Consider the following 22,370-nt stretch of genomic DNA (forward strand, 5'->3'; position numbering starts at 1 on the left):
TATCAAATATCACCCTTCCTTTTGCTTTCCAACATCATTTAATATGGGGATACCAAATATTATGGCTCACTCATTGCTGTAATCTCTTGTATCCCGTATGTTTCATGGGTTACTCTTGAGCCATTGAAAAGTTGAAATTGCCTTTTATTTGATAGCAGCTACAGTATCTTTTCACATTTTGTACATCATTCCACAAGATTTTGCATCTGGTACCTTTAGGGGATACAAAATATAATAGCCTATACGGCCTATAATATTTGGTATCCCCAGTGTTTCTCGGGTTAGAAGTTACCAGGATTCAGTTTGACATCGCGTTATGTTGGCGGGGAGAGCACAGTATTTCTATACCAATATCACTCTTCCTTTTGCTTTCCAACATCATTTATTAAGGGGATACCAAATATTATGGCTCACGCATTGCCATCATAACTTGTATCCCCTATGTTTCATGGGTTACCCTTAAGCCATTGACCAATTGAATTTGCCTTTTATTTGATAGCAGACTACAGTATCTTTTCACATTTTGTACATCATTCCACAAGATTTTGCCTCCGATACCCTTAGGGGATACGACTTATAATAGCCTATAGAGCCTATAATATTTGGTATCTCCAGCGTTTCTCGGGTTAGAAGTTACCAGGATTCAATTTGACATTGCCTTATGTTGGATGGAGGAGCACAGTATTTCTATACCAAATGGTACCCTTCCCTTTGCTTTCCAACATCATTTACAACAGGGATACCAAATATTATGGCTCCCGCTTTGCTATAATATCTCGTATCCCCTATGTTTCATGGGTGACCTTTTAGCCATTGACTAGTTGAAATTGCCTTTTGTTTGATAGCAGACTACAGTATCTTTTCACATTTTTGTACATCATTCCACAAGATTTTGCATCCGTACCCTTAGGGGATAGCAACTATAATAGCCTATACGGCCTATAATATTTCGTATCCCCAGTGTTTGTTGGGTTAGAAGTTATCAGGATTCAATTTGACTTTGCCTTATGTTGGATGCAGGAGCAAGTTATTTCTATACCAAATAGCACCCTTCCTTTTGCTTTCCAACATCATTTAATATGGGGATACCAAATAGTATGGCTCACTAATTGCTGCAATATCTTGTATCCCGTATGTTTCATGGGTTACCCTTGAGCCATTGAAAAGTTGAAATTGTCTTTTGTTTGATTGCAGCTACAGTATCTTTTCATATTTGTACATCATTCCACAAGATTTTGCATCTGGTACCCTTAGGGGATACAAAATATAATAGCCTATATGGCCTATAATATTTGGTATCCCGAGTGTTTCTCGGGTTAGAAGTTACCAGGATTCAGTTTGACATCGCCTTATGTTGGCGGGGAGAGCAAAGTATTTCTATACCAAATATCACCCTTCCTTTTGCTTTCCAACATAATTTATTAAGGGGATACCAAATATTATGGCTCACGCATTGCCATAATATCTTGTATCCCCTATGTTTCATGGGTTACCCTTCAGCCATTGACCAATTGAATTTGCCTTTTATTTGATAGCAGACTACAGTATCTTTTCACATTTTTTACATCATTCCACAAGATTTTGCCTCCGATACCCTTAGAGGATGCCACTTATAATAGCCTATACAGCCTATAATATTTGGTATCCCCAGCGTTTCTCGGGTTGGAAGTTACCAGGATTCAATTTGACATTGCCTTATGTTGGATGGAGGAGCACAGTATTTCTATACCAAATGGTACACTTCCTTTTGCTTTCCAACATCATTTACAACAGGGATACCATATAGTATGGCTTACGCTTTGCTGTAATATCTTGTATCCCCTATGTTTCATGGGTTACCTTTTAGCCATTGACTAGTTGAAATTGCCTTTTGTTTGATAGCAGACTACAGTATCTTTTCACATTTTTGTACATCATTCCACAAGATTTTGCATCTGTACCCTTAGGGGATAGCAACTATAATAGCCTATACGGCCTATAATATTTAGTATCCCCAGTGTTTGTCGGGTTAGACGTTATCAGGATTCAATTTGACTTTGCCTTATGTTGGATGCAGGAGCAAGTTATTTCTATACCAAATAGCACCCTTCCTTTTGCTTTCCAACTTCATACACTATGGGGATACCAAAGATTATGGCTCACGCATTGGTGTCATATCTCGTATCCCCTATGTTTCATGGGTTACCCTTGAGCCATTGAAAAGATGACATTGCCTTTTGTTTGATAGCAGACTACAGTATCTTTTCACATTTTATACATCAGTCCACAAGATTGTGCATCTGTACCCTTAGGGGATACCAGCTATAATATCCTATACGGCCTATAATATTTGGTATCCCCAGTGTTTCTCGGGTTAGAAGTTAACAGTATTCAATTTGAATTTGCCTTATTTTGCTTGCGGGAGCACAGTATTTCTATATCAAATATCACCCTTCCTTTTGCTTTCCAACATCATTTAATATGGTGATACCAAATAGTATGGCTCACTAATTGCTGTAATATCTTGTATCCCGTATGTTTCATGGGTTACCCTTGAGCCATTGAAAAGTTGAAAATGCCTTTTGTTTGAATGCAGCTACAGTATCTTTTCACATTTTGTACATCATTTCACAAGATTTTGCATCCGGTACCCTTAGGGGATACCAAATATAATAGCCTATACGGCCTATAATATTTGGTATCCCCAGAGTTTCTCGGGTTAGAAGTTACTAGGATTCAGTTTGACATCGCCTTATGTTGGTGGGGAGAGCACAGTATTTCTATACCAAATATCACCCTTCCATTTGCTTTCCAACATCATTTATCAAGGGGATACCAAACATTATGGCTCACGCATTGCCATAATATCTCGTATCCCCTATGTCTCATGGGTTACCCTTTAACCATTGACCAATTGAATTTGCCTTTTATTTGATAGCAGACTACAGTATCTTTTCACATTTTGTACTTCAGTCCACAAGATTCTGCATCCGGTTCACTTAGGAGACACCAAATATAATAGCCTATAGGGCCTATAATATTTGGTATCCCCAGCGTTTCTCAGGTTAGGAGTTACCAGGATTCAAATTGAATTGGCCTTATGTTGGATGCGGGAGCACAGTATTTCTATAGCAAATAGCACCCTTCTTTTTGTTTTCCAACATCATTTACTAAGAGGATACCAAATATTATGTCTCACACATTGCCATAACATCTCGTATCCCCTATGTTTCATGGGTTACCCTTTAGCCATTGACCAATTGAGTTTTCCTTTAATTTGATAGCAGCTACAGTATCTTTTCACATTTTGTACATCATTCCACAAGATTTTGCCTCCGATACCCTTAGGGGATACCACTGATAATAGCCTATACAGCCTATAATATTTGGTATCCCAAGCGTTTCTCTGGTTAGAAGTTACCAGGATTCAATTTGACATCGCCTTATGTTGGATGGAGGAGCACAGTATTTCTATACCAAATGGTACCCTTCCTTTTGCTTTCCAACATCATTTACAATAGGGATACCAAATATTATGGCTCACGCTTTGCTGTAATATCTCGTATCCCCTATGTTTCATGGGTTAGCCTTTAGCCATTGACTAGTTGAAATTGCCTTTTGTTTGATAGCAGACTACAGTATCTTTTCACATTTTTGTACATCATTCCACAATATTTTGCATCCGTACCCTTAGGGGATAACCACTATAATAGCCTATATGGCCCATAATATTTAGTATCCCCAGTGTTTCTCGGGTTAAAAGTTATCAGGATTCAATTTGACTTTGCCTTATGTTGGATGCAGGAGCAAGGTATTTCTATACCAAATAGCACCCTTCCTTTTGCTTTCCAACATCATACACTATGGGGATACCAAATATTATGGCTCACGCATTGCTGTCATTTCTCGTATCCCCTATATTTCATGGGTTACCCTTGAGCCATTGAAAAGATGACATTGCCTTTTGTTTGATAGCAGACTACAGTATCTTTTCACATTTTATACATCAGTCCACAAGATTTTGCATCTGTACCCTTAGGGGATACCAACTATAATATCCTATATGGCCTATAATATTTGGTATCCCCAGTGTTTCTCGGGTTAGAAGTTAACAGTATTCAATTTGAATTTGCCTTATGTTGGATGCGGGAGCACAGTACTTCTATAGCAAATAGCACCCTTCTTTTTGTTTTCCAACATCATTTACTAAGGGGATACCAAATATTATGGCTCACGCATTGCCATAACATCTCGTATCCCTATGTTTCATGGGTGACCCTTTAGCCATTGACCAATTGAGTTTGCCTTTTATTTGATAGCAGTCTACAGTATCTTTTCACATTTTGTACTTCATTTCACAAGATTTTGCATCCGGTACACTTAGGAGACACTCAATCAATCAATCACATAATTTGTAAAGGGCACTACATACCCAGGAGGGTTTCAAGGCGCTGGGGGGGGTGATGCTGCTATTGGTCAAAGAGCCATGTCTTGAGGTGTCTCCTGAAGGTCAGCAGGTCTTCGGTTTGTCGCAGGGGGAGGAGGAGGGTGTTCCAGCTCCTGGCGGCGCGATGGGAGAAGGATCTGCTTCCAGAAGTAGTTCTCCGGATGCGTGGGACCGTGGCCAGGGCGTGGTCAGCGGAGCGGAGTTTCCTGTTGGGTAGGTAGAAGGAGAGTCGACTGTTGAGATAGGCTGGGCCGGTTTTGTGGAGTACCTTGTGTGTGTGGATAAGAAGCTTGAAGGAGATTCTTTTGTCGACGGGGAGCCAGTGTAGGTTCCTCAGGTGGGGGGTGATGTGGTTGCGGCGTGGGACGTCAAGGATCAGGCATGCAGAGGCGTTCTGGATTCTCTGTAGTCTGTTGATGAGTTTGGACGAGCCTCCAGCGTAGAGGGCGTTTCCGTAGTCGAGTCTGCTGCTGACAAGGGCCCGGGTGACTGTTTTCCTCGTGTTTGTCGGGATCCATCTGTAGATCTTGCGGAGCATGCGGAGGGTGTTGAAACAGGTGGAGGAGACTGCGTTGACTTGTTTGGTAATGGAGAGTTTCGAGTCGAGGATGACTCCCAGGTTGTGTGCATGGTCGGTGGGGGCCAAGGGGGATCCCAGTGACGTGGGCCACCAGGAGTCGTCCCATGCGGAGGGGTTAGACCCGAGGATGAGGATTTCCGTCTTGTCTGTGTTCTGTTTGAGGCGGCTGTCCTCCATCCAGTCTGCGACGGCCTTCATTCCGTGGTGGAGGTTGGATTTGTTGGTGAGGGAGAGGATCAGTTGAGTGTCGTCAGTGTAGGAGATTATGTTGAGGTCGTGCTGTCGGGCGATGCGTGCTAGTGGTGCCATGTAGACGTTGAACAGCGTCGGGCTGAGGGAGGATCCTTGAGGGACACCGCAGATGATCTCGGAGGCCTCGGATCGGAACGGGGGGAGGCGGACTCTCTGAGTTCTGACGGAGAGGAAGGAGGTGGTCCAGTCTAGGGCCTTGTCTCGGATCCCTGCGTCGTGGAGGCGCGTGCGTAGTGTGTGGTGGCAGACGGTGTCGAAGGCGGCGGAGAGGTCCAAAGAGGATGCGGGCCGCTGTCTCGCCATTGTCTAGCAGGATCCTGATGTCGTCTGTGGCGGCGATGAGGGCAGTCTCGGTGCTGTGGTTGCTGCGGAATCCCAACTGGGATGGGTCCAGGATGTTGTTGTCTTCGAGGTGACGGGTGAACTGGGTGTTAACTATCTTCTCGATGACCTTTGCTGGGAACGGAAGCAGGGAGATGGGTCGGAAGTTCTTGAGGTCGCTCGGATCCGCCTTGGGTTTCTTCAGTAGGGCGTTGATCTCTGCATGCTTCCAGTTCTCAGGGAAGGTGGCGGTCTCGAAGGAGAGGTTGATGATTTTGTGCAGGTGGGGTGCGATGGAATTGCTGGCTTTGTTGAAGATGTGGTGCGGGAGAGGGTCGGACGGGGATCCGGAGTGGATTGTTCCCATGGTCTTAATTGTGTCCTCGATGCTCACGTTGGCCCAGGTTGTCAGGGTGTCGTAGGCGGTGAGGTGCGGTGGGTTCGGTTCGGCGCGGTCGGCAGTGGTCGTCCGGGGTCTGAAGCTGTTATGGATGTCGGTGATTTTCCGGTGAAAGAAGGTCGCGAGGGAGTCGCACAGGGTTTGCGATGGTGGGATGTCGTTGGCGTTGGAGCTGGGTTTGGAGAGTTCCTTCACGATGGTGAAGAGCTCCTTGCTGTTGTGTGCGTTGTTGTCAAGGCGGTCTGTGAAGGAGGTTCTTTTGGTGGTCCTGATGAGGTGGTGGTGGTTGTGGATGGCGTCTTTGTGGGCGGTGCGGCTGTCTGGCGTCTTGTTGCTGTGCCATATGTTTTCCAGTTTCCGGCAGGTGCGTTTTGAGTCGAGGAGTTCCGGGGTGAACCAGCTGACTCTTCTGCTGGTGTCTCTGCTGGTGGGATTTTTCAGCGGGGCAACGGTGTTGGTGCAGTCTTTCATCCAGCGTTCGAGGGTGAGTGCACCCTCATCGGGGTTGGTGGGGTTCATCGGAGGGTTGAGTGCGAGGCTTGTCTGTAGTTGTTCTTGGGTGACTTTGCCCCAGCAGCGGCGGGGTGTCTGTAGTGTGCGGTGGTGTGTGAGGGGTTTTTCGGAAGGAGAAGTGGATGCAGTGGTGGTCTGTCCAGGTGAGTTTGGAGGCATGGCTGAAGGTGACGTAGGGGCTTGAGGAGAAGATGGCATCCAGCGTGTGGCCGGCGATGTGGGTCGGCGTCGTGACGAGTTGTTTCAGTCCGAGGTTGGCGATCAGGGTGGAAGAGTTGCTGTCATTGTTGTTCTCCAGGTGATAGTTCAGGTCTCCGAGGAGGATGTAGTCGGTGGAGGTCAGTACGTGCGTGCTGATGAGGTCGGCGATGGAGTCGCAAAATTGTGGCCAGGGTCCTGGCGGTCTGTAGACGAGGGTGCCTCTCAGGGTGTTCTTGGGGTCCGTGTGGATCTGGAAGTGCATGTGTTCGGGGGTTCTGAGGGTATCGTTGGTGTTTGTTGAGACCCTGATGGGGTTTTTGTGGACGATGGTGATTCCTCCTTCGGCCCTGTTGGTGCGGTCTCTGCGTGTGATCCCGTCTGGGATGGCTATGGCCATGTCTGGCAAGGAGGTTTCATTCATCCAGGTCTCGGTCAGGAAGGCGACGTCCGGTGATGTGGTGTCGAGTAGGTCCCAGAGTTCGACGGCGTGTTTGTGTGCGGAGCGGGTGTTGATCAGGATGCATCTAAGCTGGTTGGGTTCCGTCGTGGTAGGCGTCTTGGCGCTTTCGAGGCAGGAGAAGCTGCAGTTCCGGCAGGTGAAGGGGCCGTGGGTGCGCCTCGGGGCGGCCTTGCAGCAGGTGTGGGTCCTTCATGGGTTGAGAGCGACGAGGGTGTTGGCGTCGTAGCAGAGGTGGCGGTCCTCGTGGCTGTTGTGGGGGCCAGGGGTTCTGGCGCTGGGCGCGGTCCAGGAGCGGACGGGTGCAGACGGGCTTGCCTTAGGCGCGCCTTTGGCGCGCCAGTGGCGCGCCCACTGCGGGCGGCCGCCCAGCGGCCGCCATATGTGGGGAGGAGGGGAGGGAGAAGCAGCTGGAAGGCGGGTGGTGTGTTTAACAAGGGCAGCGAATGGGCACGGAGGGGGCAGGGCCGCAGGGGAAGCAGCCGCGGGGGTAGGGAAGCGGAGCGGGGCGAACTCAGGAAGGGGACAGAATCAGGGGGGTGACAGCAGCGAAAAACGGGGCACAGAATAAAAAGGGGGCAGCAGCAGAGTCAAGACGGGGCACACATAAAATGGGGCAACAGAAGAGTCAAAACGGGCACACAATAAACGGGGGCAACAGCAGAGTGAAACGGGGCACACAATAAATGGGGGCAACAGCAGAGTCAAAACGGGGCACACAATGAAAGGGGGCAACAGCAGAGTGAAATGGGGCACACAGTAAAGGGGGCAGAGAACAGAGCAGTGAGCGGGGGGCAGGGGGGCACAGAGGAGGATAGGCAGAGAAGGCAGAGTAGAGCAGATACAAACCAAGGCCACCACCGGCCACCAGGGATGAGGCGCATGTGGAAGCCTGCGGGTGGTGGAGGGCCTCGACTTCGGAGACGATCAGGACACTACAGCGGAGGTGCAGGCGGAGCTGCAGCGGGGGGGAGCGACCTTCCAGAAGGTCACCAAATATAATAGCCTAATGGGCCTATAATATTTGGTTTCCCCAGCGTTTCTCAGGTTAGGAGTTACCAGGATTCAATTTGAATTTGCCTTATGTTGGATGCGGGAGCACAGTATTTCTATAGCAAATAGCACCCTTCTTTTTGTTTTCCAACATCATTTACTAAGGGGATACCAAATATTATGGCTCACGCATTGCCATAACATCTCGTATCCCCTATGATTCATGGGTTACCCTTTAGCCATTGACCAATTGAGTTTGCCTTTTATTTGATAGCAACTACAGTATCTTTACACATTTTATACATCATTCCACAAGATTTTGCATCCGGTACCCTTAGGGAATACAAAATATAATAGCCTATACGGCCTATAATATTTGGTGTCCCCAGTGTTTCTCGGGTTAGAAGTTACCAGGATTCAGTTTGACATCGCCTTATGTTGGCGGGGAGAGCACAGTATTTCTATACCAAATATCACCCTTCCTTTTGCTTTCCAACATCATTTATTAAGGGGATACCAAATATTATGGCTCACGCATTGCCATAATATCTTGTATCCCCTATGTTTCATGGGTTACCCTTCAGCCATTGACCAATTGAATTTGCCTTTTATTTAATAGCAGACTACAGTATCTTTTCACATTTTGTACATCATTTCACAAGATTTTGCATCCGTACCCTTAGGGGAAACCAAATTTAATAGCCTATACGGCCTATAATATTTGGTATCCCTAGTGTTTCTCGGTTTAGAAGTTACCACGATTCACTCTGACTTTGCCTTATGTTGGATGGGGGAGCACAGTATTCCTATACCAAAGACCACCCTTCCTTTTGCCTTCCAACATCATTTACTAAGGGGATACCAAATATTATGGCTCAGGCATTGCTGTAATATCTCGTATCCCATACATTTCATAGGCTACCATTCAGCCATTGACCAGTTGAGGTGGACATTTATTTGATAGCAGACTACAGCAGCTTTCACAGTTTATACATCATTCCACAACATTTTACATCAGATTCCTTTAGGGGATACCATATATAATGGGCAATGCCATCTATAATATTTGGTATCCCCGGTGTTTCTCTGGTTAGAACTTAACAGGATTTAATTTGACATGGTCTTATGTTGGATGGGTGAGCACAGTATTTCTATGTCAAATAGCACCCTTCCTTTTTCTTTTCAACATTGGCTACTATGGGGATACCAAATATTATGGCTCAGGCGTTGCTGTAATATCTTGTATCTCCTACATTTCTTGGCCTACCATTCAGCCATTGACCAGTTGAGGTGGACATTTATTTGATACAAGACTAACGCAGCTTTTCACAGTTTATACATCATTCCAAAACATTTTACATCTGGTTCCTTTACGGGATACCATATATAATGGGCTATGCCATCTATAATATTTGGTATCCCCTGTGTTTCTCGGGTTAAAACGTACCAGGATTCAATTTGACATGGTCTTCTGTTGGATGGGTGAGCACAGTATTTCTATGCCAAATAGCACCCTTCATTTTTCTTTCTAACATCGGTTACTATGGGGATACCAAATATTATAGCTCACGCATTTCTGTAATATCTCGTATCCCCTACATTTCATGGGCTGCCATTCAGCCATTGACCAGCTGAGGTGAATATTTATCTGATAGCAGACGACAGTAGCGTTTCAAATTTATACATCATTCCGCAAGATTTTGTATATTTGTATATATTTGCGAAGTAAAAACATGCACACTAAAATCATGCGTAGTAAAGGTATTTGCGAAGTAAAGACTTCGAAGTAAATACCCCCGAAGTCCCCTCATATTGGCCATTCTCCCTATTAAACGTAGACTATAAGATATTAGGGAAGGCCCTGGCTCATTGGCTGCTCCCTGTTGCTAACACCCTAGTGCACGTAGATCAATGTGGGTTTATTCCAGAATGCAATTCTTTTTTCAACATACGATGACTACTTAATCTGATGAAACCTAACTTGAGTGAGACGGGGGAACAGTTGGTGGTGACGCTTGACTTAGATAAGGAGTTTGACATACTGGGTTGGGATTACCTTCTGGCGACTCTGGAGGAAATCGGCGTCGGGCCAGGATATCTTAATTAGATCTGCACCCTCTATAAGAACCCGAAAGCAAGAGTCAGGATGGTACAGTTAATAATTGAAAGGTAGAGAAGTGTGAAAAGTGGCACAGAGAGGATGAAAACGGGGGAGAAGAGACCCAAGTATTGAGAACAAACTATTCAAAAAAAGCAAATGTGGACAAAACCTCTACATGCATTTGTCCCTGTGCTAATAAAAAAAATTGACCAAGGTAAACTTGCAGGGAAAAGGTCTGCAACATTTTTCCATCTGAACCACATTTTATTAATGCATTTGGTGAATGAGGAAGTTTAGCTGGGCAGAAACTTTGCAAACCTTATGAATTGTAGCAATTGGGAACGTCGCGAAAATTACAGTGGTATAAAAAAAAACTTGCCAGCCCTCTTCATCACATGCCGACTTTGGGGCAGATTTACAAGCCCCTTGCGCCACTTTTGCATCACTTTTAACATGGGAAAAGTGACGCAAAAGTGGCGCAAGGGGCTTGTAAATCTGCCCCTTTGTCTTTGCCTTGACCTGTGTTGAGAGATCCACTACCTTTTGGTGCATCATAAATACCACATACATACATATAAAATACATTTCTCTACTACTTGAAACTGTGTGACTCACTGACTTGTTTGATACATATTGATGCACCAATAAGAAATTAGTTAATATGGGGTGACTAATTGCTAAATATCAAATGTGTTTTCCCTTCTGTATCTCTCTCAGGACTATATCAAGAGTGAGCTGATAATTAAAATGTGTTCACAAATTGTGGCGGTTTGCTATCGTCGTGATTTATGCAAGGTGAAACCTGCTGCAAATTGTGGGACCAGATAAAGCACATGCCATGTTTGTTCACCCCAGTATGGAATAGCATGAGCTTTTCACATGACATTCTACAATTCAAGGTGCCTTACTCGTACCATGCACAAATTGCATACCACCTCAGTGCACCCATTTTGTGCAGCCCTATCATAATTGAGGCCTTAATCTTTCTTCTTCTCTTTGTGTCTCGGCTAATCTAACTGAATGAGGGCTGGCACATGTCACAGAGTAGCCATTTGGTCACGTGGGTATGAGCAGGATCAGCCCCAAATTCCTCATAGATGATGGGCTAATTCCACAGACCCATGTTCCGCACCAAAGCTACGCTGCTGTCTGCCCTTTGATTCACTTCTGGAGCTGCTTCTCCTTTTTCAGAGAACTTAATAAGTTGTATATTAAGCTCTGCTCCTGCAGCCCTTCCCTCTTTTCTCTACCCTTGTCTCTGGTTCATGTCACCCCTGTCCTTTACACCCAATTTCTCTCGGCTTTGCCCACCTCTCCTAAAACTGATACGTCACCTATAACTCTCATGTCCTATTAACACCCATCCTTCTGCACATAACCATCTTTTCCTGTTTGTGACCAAACAGCAAGCTGGGGATTTTGAAGCCTTTTTGGAAGTTAAAGAAAAGCTCATGATTTATTTTAAGTAAGTAAATCTTTAATTCATGATTAATTAAAATCTTTGCATCAAAATGCATGATAAAACACCTATACAACACACATAAAATGACTAATTTGATAGCAGTAAGGTCAATAAAAATCTATTTTGAAAGTATTTAATGTTACTTTAAAAAGTAAAATAGAAGATCTGTACTGGTGCGGGCATTAGTAAGCAATAAAACATTAAAGTGCAAGATATCAGTTCATAAAAACCCTTTTTCTAAAAATTAAGACAAAAGTTAATTGCTGGAAAAAAGGTGTAAGTAAACCGATAGAGCAGTTGTCAAGGGGGTCGAGGTGGTGCAGTTCAAAGTTGAAGTGTGATTGTTCCCACAGTATTGTGCCTTTGGTTTGAGCCTAGCTACAGGCAATCACAAGCGTTTAGGAGTGTTAATGCCCAAGTGGTGACTTCTCAAATAGCTCTTGCATCCCCACTGGCTACTTGCTCCTTAGTCGCAGCCCTCTATTCAAATCTCTGAAGGAATTTGATCATGGCACAGTTCAGACTGATATCTGTAGGGTCAAAGCAGGCTAGCACTGTCTCCCTGCATGACCTTATGACAGGTTTCTCCACTTCCTGCACAAACGCTCACGTAGATCCCCTATACTGGTGTGGCACAGGCATAACCGGCAACTGGCTTGCCCTGGCCTTCTTCTCCATGGGAGGAGTGCTTTAATAATGGTTATAAACCCAGCCTGTACTTCAGGAAATGCACCTTGGCCCAATTGCAATAGGCTTCGTCAAGGTAGCCCTGTGATTTAAACGTGGTGTAGTTTTGAAGTGTCATCCACCCATAACTATGTTTAGACAGTTTATCTTTATCCTCAAACACTGATGCCAACTGTGCTCTAGATTTGGTTAGTTTTCTAAGCTCCCGGTGGACTAGAGATAAACCCCAAACATTTGTTAAGCTTTGTGAACTCAATGCCTGGTTTACATAGACATGTGTGGGGAGCTCGGCCTGAGTTCCAGTTCTTGCCAGAGGTGGCCGCCCAGAAAGCCCTCTGAAGCCTTCCTAAACTTGTGGCAACTGGACACACAGGCCACCTTCCGAGCCCTTGACTCTTTGGGAAAACCAAATTCCAGCCTTATTTGAGCAGGCGATGTGTTCGGAGATAGTTGGAAAATTCACCCTTATATTTTGAGAATCATTCTGTCCAGATTTGCACTGTCCTGGCCCTGAGAGCCAAGAGCCTCCCTCCCATATGTCAAGGTGGGAAGGATCTTAGCTTGTGCTACCTGTAAGATGGGGGTAAGTGTGGGGTCTTTAAGCTTGTTGCAAAGAGACCTAAAAAAATATGCCAACGCTTTGCCCTTCTTCCTGATTCCCTCCAGTCGGTCGCTATAGCTTCCATTCCCATTGAAATAAACTCCAAGGTACTTGAAGCTTTTTAATGATTCAATTATTTCATTCCCCAGACGCCAGGTATGCTTCTGTTTCATTTTTCTTTGCACTGGTAACATTTTTGTTTTTTTTCTGTTATTCACTGTAGGCGAGGGTTTCATTCAACAAGCGCTGTAGGTCGAGCTTGGCTCTGTTTGCAAGGACTGAATGATCTGCATACAGTAGGTTTGATAACTGGAAGCCCACCACTTTGGTGAGTTCACTTCATTTAATGAGAGAATGAGGTCTGCAAGGAACAGGTTAAACAAGGTTGAGGCCAAAACACATCACTGTTTCAACCCTGGCGTGGTTTTTATTTTCCTTGATAAATGGGAGCCATCTCCTACCTTGATCATGACCCAGGTGTCTGTGTGCAGTATTTCCAGGGATCTTAACAAACCATTTGGCATTTTTAGGTTTGCCAATTTCCTCCAGAGCCTGCCCCGATCCACTGTATCAAAAGCATATTTAAAATCAATTAAACAAAGGTGGACAGGGTTTGTATTCATTTTTGTAGAATCAATCAGCAACGAAAGCACCATGATGTTTGTTTTGTTCCTTGTTTGTTTAGTAAAGCCTGGTTGATTTACAGTATGCCTCAGCCCAATGTTAAAATTCCTCCAATAGGTCACATGCATAGTATTTTACATTATTATCAATTAAGGCTATTAAACAGTAATTTCTCGGGTTGCCCTTACATCCCCTTGTATTTTGGGGCAAGATTTGAACCTCTCCATGAGGAAGGAATACTATGGAGCTAAATGGGGCAAGTTGAGCTGTCCAGAACAGTGGGTCCTCCCTGTAAATGGCTGGTGGAATGCCATTCGAGCCCAGTGCCCCTTACCTACGTCCCCTTGCAATTTGCCTCTGCACATCGCAAGGGCGGATTGGGCACCTGGCTAATTCTGGGGCCCTCTCCCTTTGTGAGGTTTGAGATGTGCTTGCTGGGTCAGGGTCATCTAATTTGCACCTTTGTTGTTCCTCCAGTGCCCCTTGATTATAGTGATAGCTCAAGAAATGATACCAGATTGTCTCAGAGTTGTTGGATGCTGCCACTCTTGGGAGAGGCCGGTTGATTCGTTTAATGTTTGCCAAAAGGGGGTGGAGTTGTTTTCTCTTATGTCATGCAGCAGCTTAGTCCAGAATGAATCCTGAGATGCCCTTTGAAGCTGCCATTTTGCTCTTTTTAATTGTTTCCTTGAAGCTCCGAGATCTTTCAGAATGACAGGGTCCATAGGTGACCTTTTGAGGGGTTGGCAGAGGCGGTAGGCTTCCTTTTTGGCCATCCAGAATCGGGGTTACACTCCCTCCTCCCCTCTCCAGGGAGTTGACCTTAATCTCTTGATGTTGCCTGTTTATTAAGATTAACTTGACTGGTTTTGCAGTCAGATCTGTGAGTTTTATAGTGAATCTTTCCCAGCTGATCAGTGGGTTTTCACCAGAGGCGAATGTGCATTTTATGCGTTTGAGGTTGATCATGTAACCTGGAGTTCCAGTATCCTTTGTGGGTACGAGTGCTTCTAAGCCTAAGTATAGAATTATTTCTTGGGACCGGAGGTCATTTTCCAATTTCTTGCCATACTCATAAGCACTAACAGCTTGCAGTAGTGAGAAACTTACAAATGTGTAGTCAATGAGTGATGCACCAGATCTGGACAGAAACGAAGGCTCAGGTGGTTTGCCGGGGTTGTACCGACCGTTTAATGCTCTAAGGCCTAAATGATCTAGGTTTTCTTGTAGGCTTTGACTTCTCCTATCTTCTTTTTGCCACTGGGGGCCACCTGAGTTGGCATCATCCAAAGGGCTTCTTGGGCTGTGACCTCATTTTTCGGTAGCTTGCTCATTAGCCACATGTTGAAGTGGCCTGTAACTATCATTTCACTCTTGTTCATTTAGCCTTAGAGTCAGGTTTGTCTTAGTCAGCTTCTCTGTTAGCACAGCCTTGGTTGCGGCGTTGGGGTGAATGTAGACGTTTACCATTATAATTTTCTTTGGCTGGCTGTTTGTAGTCGTGACCGTCATTACTACGATTTGTAGGCCAGCTTCATCAGTTTCTTGCTCTAGGTTTTCAATATTGCTTGAAGCTCAGACTCCTATTGCCAGACCACCCTTACTGCAGCCATGTTTGTGTGCTTTGACAGCAGGAGTATAAAAGCTTGTAAAGCCCTCTAGATGAGCCCAGGTTTCTTGGAGGAGAATTACATGGAAGGTGCGCAGGTATTGGTAGGTGTCTACTCCTTCAAACATATTAATATTCCAAGAGCAGATCCTAAGTGCTTTGTCAATACCAGTAGTAAGAGCAGTGTCTTGTCATTGTAAAATTCCGGTTCTGTTCAAGGCACCAGACAGCCAACCCCACTCTGTGCCACGTCTGGTTCTGTGGCATACCCACCACAGGGCCGTTCAGCCCATTCAATTTGCTTCTTGCGCCTCTCAGGACAGAGTAGACAGTTCTCGGTCAGGTCGATGTTAAGGCAAACTTATATCCTGTCCCCTTGAATGGTGTAATGGTAATTCCCCCGCCCTGGAATATATTGACTGCACTCAGGATCTTCTCAGCAATCTCAATAGATCCCCACACTACCTTAGTTGATTCATTTCACTGACCAGCGCCTGGGTCAATACATTCAATTGATTCTATATTATGTGAGGCGGCCTCCCCCATCTCATCCATTGTCCGAATGAGCTTGAGAATGTTACCTCTATCTGTTCGCAGGGCTGGTTTGTTTAAAAGTGGTCATTAATGTTGGAACATCCTCCCTGCCCTGAGTTGTCAGTTTCTCATAGAGATCTGCATCCCTGGGGGTGGAGTGTGGCCTGAGTCTTGTATTGAAGACTGGGTGGCTGCCAGCCTGCTAGACCGTGGGAGCTTTTTGTTGCAACCCTTTCTCTTCCTTGCTCCCTGCTGTTTTGGTGGTTCGTTCATGTTTTATTGGGTCCTGTCAAAATCTGGTGAGCCTGCCATTGGCGAAGGTGCCATCCCAGTGTTGGATCCAGCAGTCCCCGGCATTCATTGTTGCAGCAGGAAAGGTGGCCACACTTCAGCCCCTCTGGCTCTACTGGAAGTGGTGCCTCTGAGTGGTTTGCCTTAGTGTTCAGGGGTCCTATGCTCATTTGGGGCCTGTCTTTATTCAGGTCTTTGAGGTCAATCAGTAGACTCAACATATTCACCGGAAGTGTTGACAGCTTGTCTAAGACAGGGGAGCACCCGCACCTCTTTCCTATTCCCTGCATGTCAGCCTGTGCTTTCTTTTGGTTTGCATTTTTCGGTTCGCAATTTTCTCATCAATGCCTGACACATACATTGCTAGAGTGTTCAGTAGGCTAATTTGTATGTCCATTTGCTTGTTTGCTTGAAAACTGAGTACCTCTTCTGAGCCCTGCAGAATCCTTAACATGGTTGACCATAAGGCCCCTTGTGAGTTCTTCCTTCCTTTTGGGTTTGGGCTGGAGTTTGTTGGTGCCTCAATGCCCTAGGAGACAAGCATCCTCTCCCATTCCTTCGAGTAGAGATATAAAGTATCATTCACAGCTGCTAATGAGTCCTCATTGTCAGTACCAGCCAAATTGTCAGCTGTTTCCTGAGGGCTCAGCACAATGGGGGGGATAGTCGCAGCCACAGCACGACCCAGTCGAGTTGAACAGTTGCTATGGGATCCCATTCCTAGCCCTGGCGGTGAGTCAGTCATGAGTGTTTGACATTTCCTTTCTTCCTCCTTCAAGTTGGTTTATTAACTGTAGCAGGTCGTCCCGCTCCCCAGTGGTTGACCGAGTGTTGGCTGCAAGAAATGTTCTGCTGTCAGGGGGATATAATTTTTCATCACTGTTTCCTCTGTCTGCTCAGAGTGTTCTAAGAGCTCTAGGCATAAAGGGTTGATTTTGACTCTCAGGCTGGCTCGAGCTACCGGCATCATACCCTGGTTATCTAAATTATTCTGCTTAAAAGGGGATCTATGGATTTCTTGAAGTATCATGGTGCCATTGCTAGTTGTGGAAACCACCGCCTGCCGGGGGATAGCTGGTCCTCTAGGAGGGTTTTGTGCCAGTACTGTGGGGCTTAGGGAAACAGTAAACCCTTTGATGTTCAAATTGCTTGACTCCCCCAGCGTCTTTCAAGAAGGTAAACTTAAACGTAATCTTTGGCTGTAGCAGCCCCTCATTGGCCTCCCTAGGGAAGCATGTTGCAATTTAGTGTGGAGATACCAATATAGGTGTTAGTGTCAGTGGCTATTTTGGCTGCTTTGGCGCCTTCCTTTTCCTCTTTAGGGTCACCACTGGAGCCCCGGATTTACCTGATCACATGCTGGGATCTTTTTCCCCAAGTTATTCCAATGAGCATCAGGAGGCCGCTCCTCCTGTTGATTTATGCTGCGCCCAATCTCAGTCGTCTCACAGTAAAAGCCAGAGCCAATGTCTCCTTCCTCCTGTGGCTACACATAACCCTTTATCACTCACTGCCTACTGGGAGAGGTACGAGCACACCACTACCCAATATGAGTTGAGGCTTGTGTCCTTGTTAGATACTTTATGGTGTCTTAAAAGTATCTGATCTTACTACAATGGTTCTCAGTTGGCTGTTTTGAGCACTTGTAGCCAATTCTCAGCCTGTGGCTGCCTAGTAGGGATGCCCTGTGTATTCCAGCAGGGATTGCAACCAAAACTGAGCTTACTGGCTGAGATCAAGGGGGAGGGGATAGTGGCAATGTTGCAGTAAAAATGGTAAAGGCGGAGCTGGTATGGGATTCTAAAAAGGAAGGCACAAGCTGCACTGACCTAAAGCCGGCCACCTCCGCACCTACCAGTTGTGTGCCACAGCACTATGGCCTTACCTTAGCTCATATTCCACCCTCCACATCAGAGCTCAGCAATCTCTTCCATCCTAGTTTCCTTCTTCCTTGGAGCTTCTCTGGACATTGACTTGCATCGCCCTCGATGTGGGATTCGCCACCTTCTCCACTCGCAGCCCTGTTGTCATGCAGGCTCAGTATCTCCAATGCCTGCTCTGCTGACCTTCAAGGCAGATGCAGGCCTGCGGATTTATGCGGGAGGTCCTGGTAGTTCTGGCACTAACCTCCCCTTCCTGGGAGCTGGCTGCAGCACAGTATGTGTCTCTGTCTTGTATAGCGCCTCCGTGCTGCAAGGAGCGATCAGCACCCCACCAGCTAGTATGGTGCGTAATGTTTGGTGGTAACGCGGGGGGACAACTGCCCCAGAATGCTAAGTGCTGCTGGGTTGAAGGGGTGTCTGTTTGGCAGGTATATTGATCACTGGCATTATCAACCCTCAAATACTGTGGAAACTTGTGTACTCCCCCAGTGATGTGGCAGTCAAGAGCTGCGAGGGACTGGTGTCAGCCGGGCCGCAGTCTGGGGGCCACAGCTCCAGAGGCCCGTGTGGACTGGGAGCCCCAGGTTGACCACCTGTGAGCTTCAGATGTCTCTTGCGCTCCACTTGCTTCTCGTGGCACCGTTCTCCTCAGCCTCACCTCAGAGGCTGTAAACCACAAAATCTTCACGCTCGAACCGCGCCCTCCAAGGTCCCGCCTTGGCTTCTGCATCCTACATCCTGTGTGATACTCTGCACTGCTAACCATGAACTCTTGATTCTGTTGTGTAATGTCAGTGGTACAATATATATACTCTATGCCTATTTCAAAGTCCATCAGTACTCTTTTCTCTTCCATTCATTTTTCCTTTCTGTTTATGAGATTATTTGTCCTTACTGTTCAGTCGACACATGGAGTCTCCCCACTGCTTGGATGCACTTATTTTTAGGGACAAGCATTTATTTTTCCTCAACAGCTTTTGATCCAGAGCAGGGGAGAGAAAACCCCCAAAAGAAGGGAAGGAAGAAGAAAAAGGCAGACAGTGACACAGCGACAAAGCAGGGATAAACAAGCACCTGCAAGAGTGAAATAAAGAGGCAGGGAATGAGGTGGAAGCAAGACAATGCAATGTTGAATTTAACACACCGCCATTTAATAATGACAGCCGCGGGCATCTTTGGTTACAGAAAAGGATGTCTGGACAAGTTTTTGTGTTTGTTCTGGTTCAGGAAAAAATTCCAGCAGGCTGAGTTCAAGGTGAAAATTCTTTATATAAAGGTGATTTAGGAATTCTATATAGGTTAAATAACGAGTGAAAAAACAGCCAACTCGTGTTTCGCCCCCTTACATGGCCATCCGGCCTGGGGCTTCTTCAGGGTGTATCAGATAATCAATTGAGCTTACGAGTCTTCTAGAATTAATACAGTCGGAGATTCTAAGTCGATCTATATGTCTCGGGCATAATCCCACCGGCGTGTCTTAGAAAACAATGCAAAACATTGGGCCCTGGGACTTATTCTTTTACAAACTAAGCACTGCCTATTGCTCTTCCTTCTGGAAATCTATTCACCGTTTTTCTCCTTTCCTACCTGATTCTTTTTATTTACCATCCTACTGCTAATGCATGTCTCACTTCTTTTCGCCATCTGAGTTCAAGAGAAACCTAATTTCTCAACTTTTCCTCTGAAACCCCCAACGCATCATGTTTTGATTCCTTTATAAATTGTGCCCTGCTCACATGTGCACAGTGGATGATTTCTAATGATGCCTTACTACTGAAAATTATAAACATAATACAATCCTGCAATTAGGAGTATACTAATAATATGCTAAATTAATAGCAGGCATTCTCTTAGCTGAGACACACAGAATCTTATTTAGAGTTTCTCAGATGTGAAACTTTAACAAAACGTGACGGGTATCCACTCTGCCGTATTACAAGTGCCAAACAAAGGCTGTAATGCTCTTTGCAATAAAGTGAATGAGAAATCCTCCATGGCTGTCATTTAATTGTAATTGTAATTATATAGTGCCTACTATGAGGCGTCAAAGCACTTTACATCAAATAGCACACTACGCCGGAACGATTAGTGGTTAGTCCAGTGGTTATTGTTGTTTATTTTGATTAGTTGTGTAGTTTCCGGTGAACTGTTGGGTGGGATAGATAGGCTGGCAGATATTAGTTATTGTTAGATCACAGGGATAGGGATTTAAAGAGGAAAGGTTGTGATCTATGAAATGAGGTATCAGCCAAATGCAGAATGACAATAAAAAGGATTGAGGCAGACAGGCACGAGACAGAGGAGACTATTGTTTAATTAAACTACTATTCTCAGAAATAGAAGATATGCAGAGGATGGAAGCCAAGCAGAGGGGCATTCTGAAGAAAGAAAGGAGAGGAATCAAGCAAGAGTAAATGAATGACATTTTTTCAAGCAGTGTTTAGGAGTATAGTAGGAGAAGGCTTTCTGTGTTCAAGTAGTTAGAGAATGTCAGCTGTAGAGAGTAACATTATACATAGTGTTCTATATCCAGGGCAAACAGTTTAAACATGTGATTGCAAGTGTATACATCATTTCAACATTAAGAGCCCTAGATATTGCAGAAAAAAAGTGTGATGCTCATTTAAAGTGCTCTAGTGCCCCCGAACCTGAGTTCGCGCAATATAAAACTGTAAAACAATATCAGTATGCCTTGTAATGCCTTCTTTCATTCACGCTAAGAGAGGGTGTGAGGCAACGGACAGAGATGCTGAATCCAGAGCCGGGAAACAAGGCTCGAGTCTACGCGTCGACCCAACATCCCTTGACTACGGGCAAACCACTCCATGTTCTCATGCCTACAAAATCGGTGTGTTCCTATGCAATGCAACTGGCGTCCATGCAAAGCACTCCTACACTGCCTGGTGGAGCTCACGTAACACAATATGAAAGACAAATGGAGGCTGAACCCATGGCTGTGCAGATGTGGGCCAGAGGCTTGTTGTTTACGAGGCTGATAGGAAGACCCATTTGTTGGGGGCTTCTACAGGGAACGTCCTGGAGGGTAGGGGGTGAGATGGCATCTGAGTTGATTCTTCTGTTCCTCCCTCCGGTCTGATCCTGGTTCAACCCCCTACCCAGGGAGAGGAGGCCATTACACCCATGCAAAGAAACAGGGAGCTAAGTGGGAACAGGAAAAGTGGGCAACACTCCCATGAATGCTGCATATTTATAGCCTCTGGAGTCATAGGGGGTCTTTAATCCTTGCAAAATGGAAATGAACGAGGACCACAGAAAAGAAAGGCAGACAACTGAATTGAGGGGGGAATGGGACACAGGGATGGAACTGAGGCAGAAAAGATCAAGCAATGCAGGCACTGAGTGAGAAGAGAAAGAGATGACAGAGACGAAAGCAAGTGGGAGGGAGCAAGATGGTGCTTGTGTAACCTACCTCACTGCGTATCGCCCCACCCCATTTCGATAGCTCGGTGGTCCATTCCTGTACCTGAACAGCGCGAGGAAGTCCGGTGGGAGGGTGAGCCGATGGTGGTGAAATGGGAGAGGAGCTCTGGTGACTCACGTTATGGATGCTTTAGACGCGGTCTCCTCAAATTTGCCGTGGATTATAATTTGGCTGTGAACCTTATGACGTCGAAGCAACTGGCTAATGTGCTACAAACACAGGCCGTTACGGTAACCCTAAAAGAGGAGTGGCTGGCAAAGATGGCAGACAGAGGGGCAAAGTCCACGAAAACTAAACCTCCATCGTCAACCGTCACGGCGGCTCTGTTAATGTTAATGTTAATCATAGATTTATAGAGCACACAGCTACTTGACAGAGTGTCCCGGCACTATGACAGAAGAGACAAAGAGCTAAGACTCGGAGACCAATATTAGTTATGGTAATAAGTTATGGTAATTGTTCAACCGGATGGGCCAGGACAGGTGCACCAACTTCAGCTCAAGTACCAAGCAGCCGAGACACAGCAATGGAAGGAAGGATTGTGAGAAAAAGTGACGATCAGACAGCTAAAGGATAAGGAAACCCAGATGTTGGCAACAAACAGGCACAACAGCTGTCTCGTGGTATTAACCCCATGGAAGCTGGAGATGGCCAGCCATCACTTGTTGATATGTTTTCTGCTACAAGGAACAAAGAAATGAAAAAGGCAGTTATCCCAGCGGTCCAGTTGGATTTGGATACCCCTGTGATGTCATCAGAGGAATTTCCAATTACGATGCAGAGCGAGGTGGATGAAGAGACAGTAATCCTGGTGCCCTCATCAGCACTGCAGTCGGATCCATTAAAGTTGGCACCCCGGCGGGGTCATATAGAGCGGAAAAAAAAGTGGGGTTGAGATGTCAGCGGTTGTTGTGTCCTCCAGTAAGGCGAGTCCTACCCAGATAATCCAAGGCAGTTTAACGGGCCCAATAACTTTATGCTCCCCCAAGCTTT

At 45.7% G+C, this 22,370-nt stretch overlaps 1 protein-coding gene across 1 annotated transcript in view; it reads right to left on the reverse strand.

The window, feature by feature from the left end:
• Positions 1-22,370, reverse strand: part of LOC146784513 (zinc metalloproteinase-disintegrin-like berythractivase) — a 2,362,040-nt gene that overhangs the window by 839,672 nt on the left and 1,499,998 nt on the right. The gene's annotated exons all lie outside the window — the stretch shown is intronic.

This window comes from Triturus cristatus, chromosome 11 (genome assembly GCF_964204655.1).
Source record: "Triturus cristatus chromosome 11, aTriCri1.1, whole genome shotgun sequence".
NCBI lineage: Eukaryota > Metazoa > Chordata > Amphibia > Caudata > Salamandridae > Triturus > Triturus cristatus.